This window comes from Haliotis cracherodii, unplaced genomic scaffold (genome assembly GCF_022045235.1).
Source record: "Haliotis cracherodii isolate W230 unplaced genomic scaffold, xgHalCrac1.p SCAF_4, whole genome shotgun sequence".
Classification (NCBI taxonomy): domain Eukaryota; kingdom Metazoa; phylum Mollusca; class Gastropoda; order Lepetellida; family Haliotidae; genus Haliotis; species Haliotis cracherodii.
This window is the reverse complement of record NW_027266297.1, coordinates 8,569,729-8,576,514: the sequence shown is the minus strand read 5'-3', so window position 1 is coordinate 8,576,514 and position 6,786 is coordinate 8,569,729. Positions and strand designations below refer to the sequence as shown.

Sequence of the window (6,786 nt, the reverse complement as noted above, 5' to 3'; positions counted from 1 at the left end):
CAGATCAGGGACGGAATTTCGAGAGTGACGTTATCAAACAAATGTGCAGCATACTTGGGATACAGAAAACAAGGACAACTCCCTATCACCCTATGGGGAACGGGTTATGTGAACCGTTTAACCGGACACTTCTTGGGATGCTGGGGACTCTGCAGGATCAGGAAAAGGCACATTGGAAGGACCATATTGCTCATGTGGTCCATGCCTATAAGTGTACCTTGCACGAGTCTTCTGGGTTCACGCCCTATTTTCTCATGTTCGACAGACATCCTAGACTGCCTGATGATGTTGCCTTTGCCACGTCTCTCGCCAACACTTCATCGGCATCTACGCAGTTTGCTGCTGATTTGAAGCGCAAGTTGACAACTGCGTATGAGCTCACTTCTCAAAACATGGACAAGGCCCGGGCCAAACAGAGGAAGACTTATAATCTGAAGGCCTGTGGTGCTACTGTTAAGGTAGGTGACGTCGTGTTGGTCCGCAATGTCAACATCCGTGGGAAACAGAAGCTTGCCGACCGATGGGAGGAAAATTTCTATGCGGTGGAATCACAGCCGAATTCTAATGTTCCCGTGTTTAAAGTCTGTAAGGAAGGCAACAGGAGCATCATTTACTTCACCACAATTTACTGCTTCCCATTGGTTCAGATGGCCGTCCCATTCCTAAACCTCGGAACCCTCCGCCTTCTCTACGAGAATCCGCTGTACCTGGTGATACCTCTAACACCACTTTGGAGATTTCTACAACCGACCTTGATTCCTTTATCTCCAGTGCCTGGGGTTCTCCATTGGGGCAGCCAGTTGAAACTCCTTTGTTTCCAAGGTCACCACCAGCTCAATTACCTGGTGTTCCCTCTTCGACAACGCCATCTCTGATGTTGCCGTCACTTGAGTTGCCTGGAGGAATTTCGACTTCCTCAGTGCCTTCCAGCCCTTCCACTTCTGTTGGTCCAGATTTATTTTTGGTCACCCCACCAGTGGTTACAAGTCCTGGCAGGTCACGCCAGAAACCAAAGTGGATGACTGACGGTCAATGGGTGGTGAAACAGAACATGGTTTGGGTATAGTTCTCTATTTAGTCCATTGTATATATGTTTGAGCACATTTTATTGCTTCTCAGGTTCAATTTTCTGCAAGCTTTCATTATCCTTCTCCTTTCCTTGGCTGGTCGTCTGTTTTCAGCTGTGTATGGTTAGGGCACCATTTCCCAAAAGGGGGGTGCATGTAGCAGGGTACCTTTATCATATTCTTCCTAGTTATATCATTATTCATACATCATCATCATAATCATCTATATGTTCAATGTTTGTCTTGTCTACAGTTGAATATCAGTATATAACTCTTTAAACAACTCAACACCCTTATTTTTCAGTCTCTGTGTATCTCTCACCAGATCTTCCCCTTCAACCTTCTGTCTATCTTTAGACATTTTTCACACCTGTAGGGTTTCCCTCAGTCTATTTATATCTTGCATTAAGCATCATAGGAAGTGCGTCGGGTCAGTCATATATATTGTGTTAAAATGATCATGCCGCAAATCGGAGTGGAAGGGGCAATCTACGAGAAAATTAACCTCATCCTCGACTGCGCGATTGTTACATAATTTGCAAATACGGTTCGCAAGGGGAGTAACAGGACACGAGTACCGTCCGGTCTCTACTTCTAAAGGTAAGGTTCCACATCGTAATTTACTTCACACAGAATGTTGTGATCTATTCAAAATTTTAGTAACGTATGTTTCTGTGCTGAGTACGTGTTTGAATAGGCAGTATGTCCTCAGTTTGTTGCCGTTTATGTTATTTCTATCGTCCCACAATCCAGCTAACCAATCACGATGATCTAAGGCAATGAGCCAATCTTTTACGCACAAAAATTCAAAATCACTAATATTACTTACATCGGTAAAAAGAAAATGAAATCCTGTGAGCATACAGAGAATTCTGTTACTTAAAGATTTGCAGAAGTTACGTGACCATCTGCGAATGGCAGAAACTAATCTGTTGTCACCTATAGATTGCCAAAACCTTATAGTTTCAATTTTATTTTTGGTGGATGGTGAAGTCCAACCCATTTCACCCCAGACGGCTGGATTTGGTGTTTTCCAGCCAATGGCGAGAAAGAAACGACAAGCTGTATTTTGCACTGCGTTAACACAAGAAAACTCCCTACTTCCCCATATTGCTGCACCGTAAGTGAGGATTGGTTGAACTAAGTTGTTGTAAAGGGTGTTAAAAACGTCATATGCCATTCCACCGGCGGCCTTAAATTTGCAGATTAAAATACTGAGCGCTCTATTAGCGTAATTGGCTATTTCTCTTGCTGTAAAGTTAAGATCGAGATTTTCATGCAGCCATATCCCAAGATACTTCTAAGCATGACAATAGTCGATAACGTCACCATTAATGGAGAAGGCGAAATATGATCTAATGGCTGATACTGGACGGTTATGGACAATTTTAGTTTTTTTCGTATTCACGAGGAGTCGCCACCTTAATAACCAGTTTGTCTCACAGTCTAACATTCGTTGTAGGGCTTTAGTATCAGAGCAATACGTGCAATGTCGTCCGCGTAGAGGAGCATACTCAACATCTGCCCATAATATGAATACCTGCGTTTAGACTATTCATTTCGCTCGCAAAGCCATTGATATAAACGGAAAAAAGTGTAGGCGATAAACCACAGCCCTGCCTGCCCAGCCGAAACAGGAAATGTGTCCGTTATGTAGCCATTGATATGAACACGTGACCAAGTCCTACCGTACATTGCCTGGACTACCTCAAGGAACTTTCCCTGGATTCCCAATTGTATAAGTTTATACCAGAGACAGTCCCGATTGACTTTGTCAAATGCCTTTTTCATGTCAATGAAACACACATATGTCGATTGTTTGGTAAGCTTCCTGTTATTGATAATCGAGTAAAGACTATATATGTGCTCTTGAGTTCCGCGTTTTGTACGAAAACCGTTTTGCTCATCAGCTAATACATCATTCTATCAGCTAATCACGTAATGTTCGAGATTCCATGAGATTGCAATTTGCAGTGCAGACGCTTTTTAGAGTTCTGACAATTTTCAACTCATTTGCTATCAAACAGTGTATAATTACACTGTGTGGTCATAGTATCTGACAGAGTAAATTATTATTAACTTGCTACTAGATCTAAGTAGATCTAAGCGTAAAATTACGCTCAAAACTTTCCACAAGTCAAAACAATGGCTGAGGACGTGTTGAAAAGTCCCCGTCCCGTCGACGCGGGTGTGTCTAAATCCTCTAAAGGGAAACAAAAAGCCACTAAATCCCCTAAACTGTCAAGATCGACGGCTTCTGCCACTTCTCAAGCAGATCATACTTCCTCTCATCCTCATGCGCCCGATGTTTCTGGGACTTTGCTTGACGAATTTCGCAAGATGAACGAACACATGGAAAAGAGAATGTCTGATTTTGAAGGCAGAATTGACACCCTTACACAAGATTACACTTACGATGATGAGCAGAATGTTATTTATGAGTATGATGATGATGATTATATTCCGCCAAGTAAGGCACATACTGCAAAAAGAACTATTAAGTGGTGAAGAAGTCATGCACGCGCATAACGAAATCAGTGCCGATCCTTCCGGTTTAGAAGTTGTAAACCTCATCAGAGAAACTCTGCCAATAACGACTGATGGGGACCCAATTGACACCAAACTGGCTGAATTGGTTCATCAGGTATTAACTACCAAGTGTGATGATGCGGTCATCGCACAGAAACTAAAAGATCTGAAAAAGCCAGCTAACTGTTCGGATTTGAACACGCCGGAAATTAACAAGCTAACATGGGATTCCCTGCAATCTGACACACTTTCAATGGACGTAAAAATGCATCGTGTCCAGTGGAATTATAAAGTCGACCATAGTGTTTAATTGCTCACAAGCAAGAGGTGCCAGCCACTTTGTTAAGAGATATTGTTTCCAAGTTGAGTGACTCACTTACATGTACGATGTCGACGTATGTCCATAGAGAATTAAACCTCAGAAGGAAGGAACTGATAGAACCACAGTTGAATGATCATTATCGTGCACTGTGTACCCCAAGTGCTCCGACAAGTTCAGATTACCTATTCGGGGAGGATGTGGCCAAACACTTGAAAGACATTGTTATGTCAACTCGACTTGGTCACAGGGCTACTAGCTATGGACATGGAAGAGGCCGTGGTTGGCATGGTTATCAACCCTATCCATATGGTGGTAACAGATGGGCCAGAGTCCGTGGCAGAGGCAGATATTTCCATGGTACGCCTTTTTAAGGGAACGGCAGAGGCCGCTTGAACAAGTTCTCCGAAAAAAGAGCAGGGAGGAAGTTGGCCAAGCAATAGATGGCTGTACACAAACAACAAATGATAGGCAGGTAGGTGAGTACCTTGCTATGTCTGACTGCTCAAATGTTGATTTTATGGCTGGTCGATTATCTTCATGTTTACATGAGTGGGAGAAACTAACAAAGGATCCTTTTATATTGAATGTCATAGAGGGTCTCAGAATTGACTTTATTGAAAATCCAAAGCAATTGTTTGAACCTCATCAAATTAGATTTAATCTACAGGAAAGTGCTATCATTAGTGAAGAAATTCAAATCTTACTCAAACAAAATGTTATTGAACCAGCAGAGGAGACTGCTGATCGGTTTGTTTCAAATATTTTTATTAGAAAGAAGAGTAGTGGAAAATACAGAATATTAAATTTGAAACAGCTCAATGAATATGTTCAATATCGCCACTTTAAAATGGAAAGCTTGCAGAATGTGTTGGACATGATCACTCCAAATGTCTACATGGCATCCATAGATTTGACAAATGCTACTATTCAGTAAATGTCCCTGTTGCACACAGAAAGTATCTCAGATTTAGATGGGGAAACGGTCTCCACCAATTTACATGTATGCCGAAAGGCTTAGCTGGTGACCCTCGTGTATTCACTAAGATACTGAAACCAGTCTATTCCTATTTCAGGTGTCAAGGTTATCAGTGCCTCGGATATATTGACGATTCTTTCACTCAAGCAACAGAAAAAGAAAACTGTTCAGTTTCAGTATGTGAAATGTCAAGAGCCTTCAGTTCACTTGGCTTTACAGTTAATTTTGGGAAATCTGTTTTAGAACCATCTACTAGAATAATATTTCTTGGTTTCCACATTGACTCAGAGAAAATGACACTGGCTTTACCAGATGACAAAGCTCAGGCTATCCAAACTAAATGTAATTTAGTTTTGACTCAGCGACAATGTTCTGTAAGGACAGTGGCTCAGTTGCTAGGTCTAATTGTAAGCACATTCCACGCTGTCATTTTCGGACCACTGCACTACAGACAACTAGATAGGGAAAAAACAGAGGCACTTCAAGATAATTATGGTGACTTTGATGCAATGATGGTATTATCAGAGGATGCTAAGCAGGAAATAAAATGGTGGAAGGACAGTGCCACGGGTGCTGAGAAACACATTACAACTTCCTCCGAGCCAGATATAAAAATTAGTACTGATACTAGTCTATTAGGATGGGGGGCTTGTAATAACAAGAAGTCTATAGGAGGGCGTTGGTCACTCCAGGAGAAGCAGCTCCATATCAATGCCTTAGAAATGAAAGTTGTCTATCTAGCCCTTCAAGCTTTCTCCCTGACTGAGTCATTTCAAGGAAAACATGTCCACATTTTATGTGATAATACTACAGCAGTGGCTTACTTAAAAGCTATGGGAGGTTCAAAATCTAAAGTTTGTAATGATCTTGCAAGGGAAATTTGGTTCTGGTGTATAGAACATAGTGTGTGGTTGACAGTGGCTCATGTGGCCGGGACTGACAAATGTTGAAGCTGACAGAGCATCAAGAAATTTTTCTGAGCGAACTGAGTGGTCTTTGGACATGACTGTGTTTCAGAAAATCCTTGAACACTTTGATCTGAATCCAGCCATAGATATGTTTGCTTCACGTTGAAACACGAAGCTTCCACGTTTTGTCAGTTGGCGGCCAGAGCCTATGGCCGAAGATGTAGATGCTTTCAGTTTGTCATGGTCAAAAGAGCTAACTTATTGCTTCCCACCTTTTTGTTTATTGTCTAAGTGCTTGCAGAAAATACAGTCAGATAAAGCAGATGCTCTTGTTATTGCTCTACTTTGGTCAACCCAGTCATGGTCAACCCACTATGGTCAACCCAGTTGTCCAAAGGGAAGACTGTGGTTACGTCACTGGACGGGAAGGTTCACCCGCTAGGAAAGAGACTGAATCTGGAAGCTTTCCTACTCTCCGGCAAATATGCGCAGACAGAGGCATTTCTTCAGATGCAACCAGTGTCATCATCAGTTCGTGGCGTTCCGGCACCAGGAAGCAGTACGCTACATATATCCGGAAATGGAGACTCTTTTGTTGTGAAAGGGAGATTGATTTTACTAGACCACATCTAGGACAGGTGTCGGACTTTTTTATGTGTTTATTGGTTACAGTTCTATACACACAGCACGATGTGCATTATCAACATTTATTGATTTGGACAATAGACCTAGTGGATCACACCCTGTAGTGTGTCGGTTTCTGAAGGGTGCCACCAAAACCACGTTATACAGAGATGTGGAGTATGACAGATGTTTTGCGTTTTGTTCAGAAGCTTACACCTTATGACAAGGAGTCAGGATGATATTTTGTTTACATTTCATGTGACAAATTAGTCAAGCAGTCTAGACCAGGTAGATTACCTAAACCAGTTGAAGTCAGGGCCTATTCTCATGACGAGTCACTTTGTCCACTGAACACTTTGA

At 42.0% G+C, this 6,786-nt stretch overlaps 1 pseudogene; it reads left to right on the top strand.

Annotated features, from left to right (window-relative positions):
• The first annotated feature begins 3,212 nt into the window (after window positions 1–3,212).
• LOC139478487 (uncharacterized) lies at window positions 3,213–4,358 on the top strand (annotated as a pseudogene).
• Window positions 4,359–6,786: the final 2,428 nt, after the last annotated feature.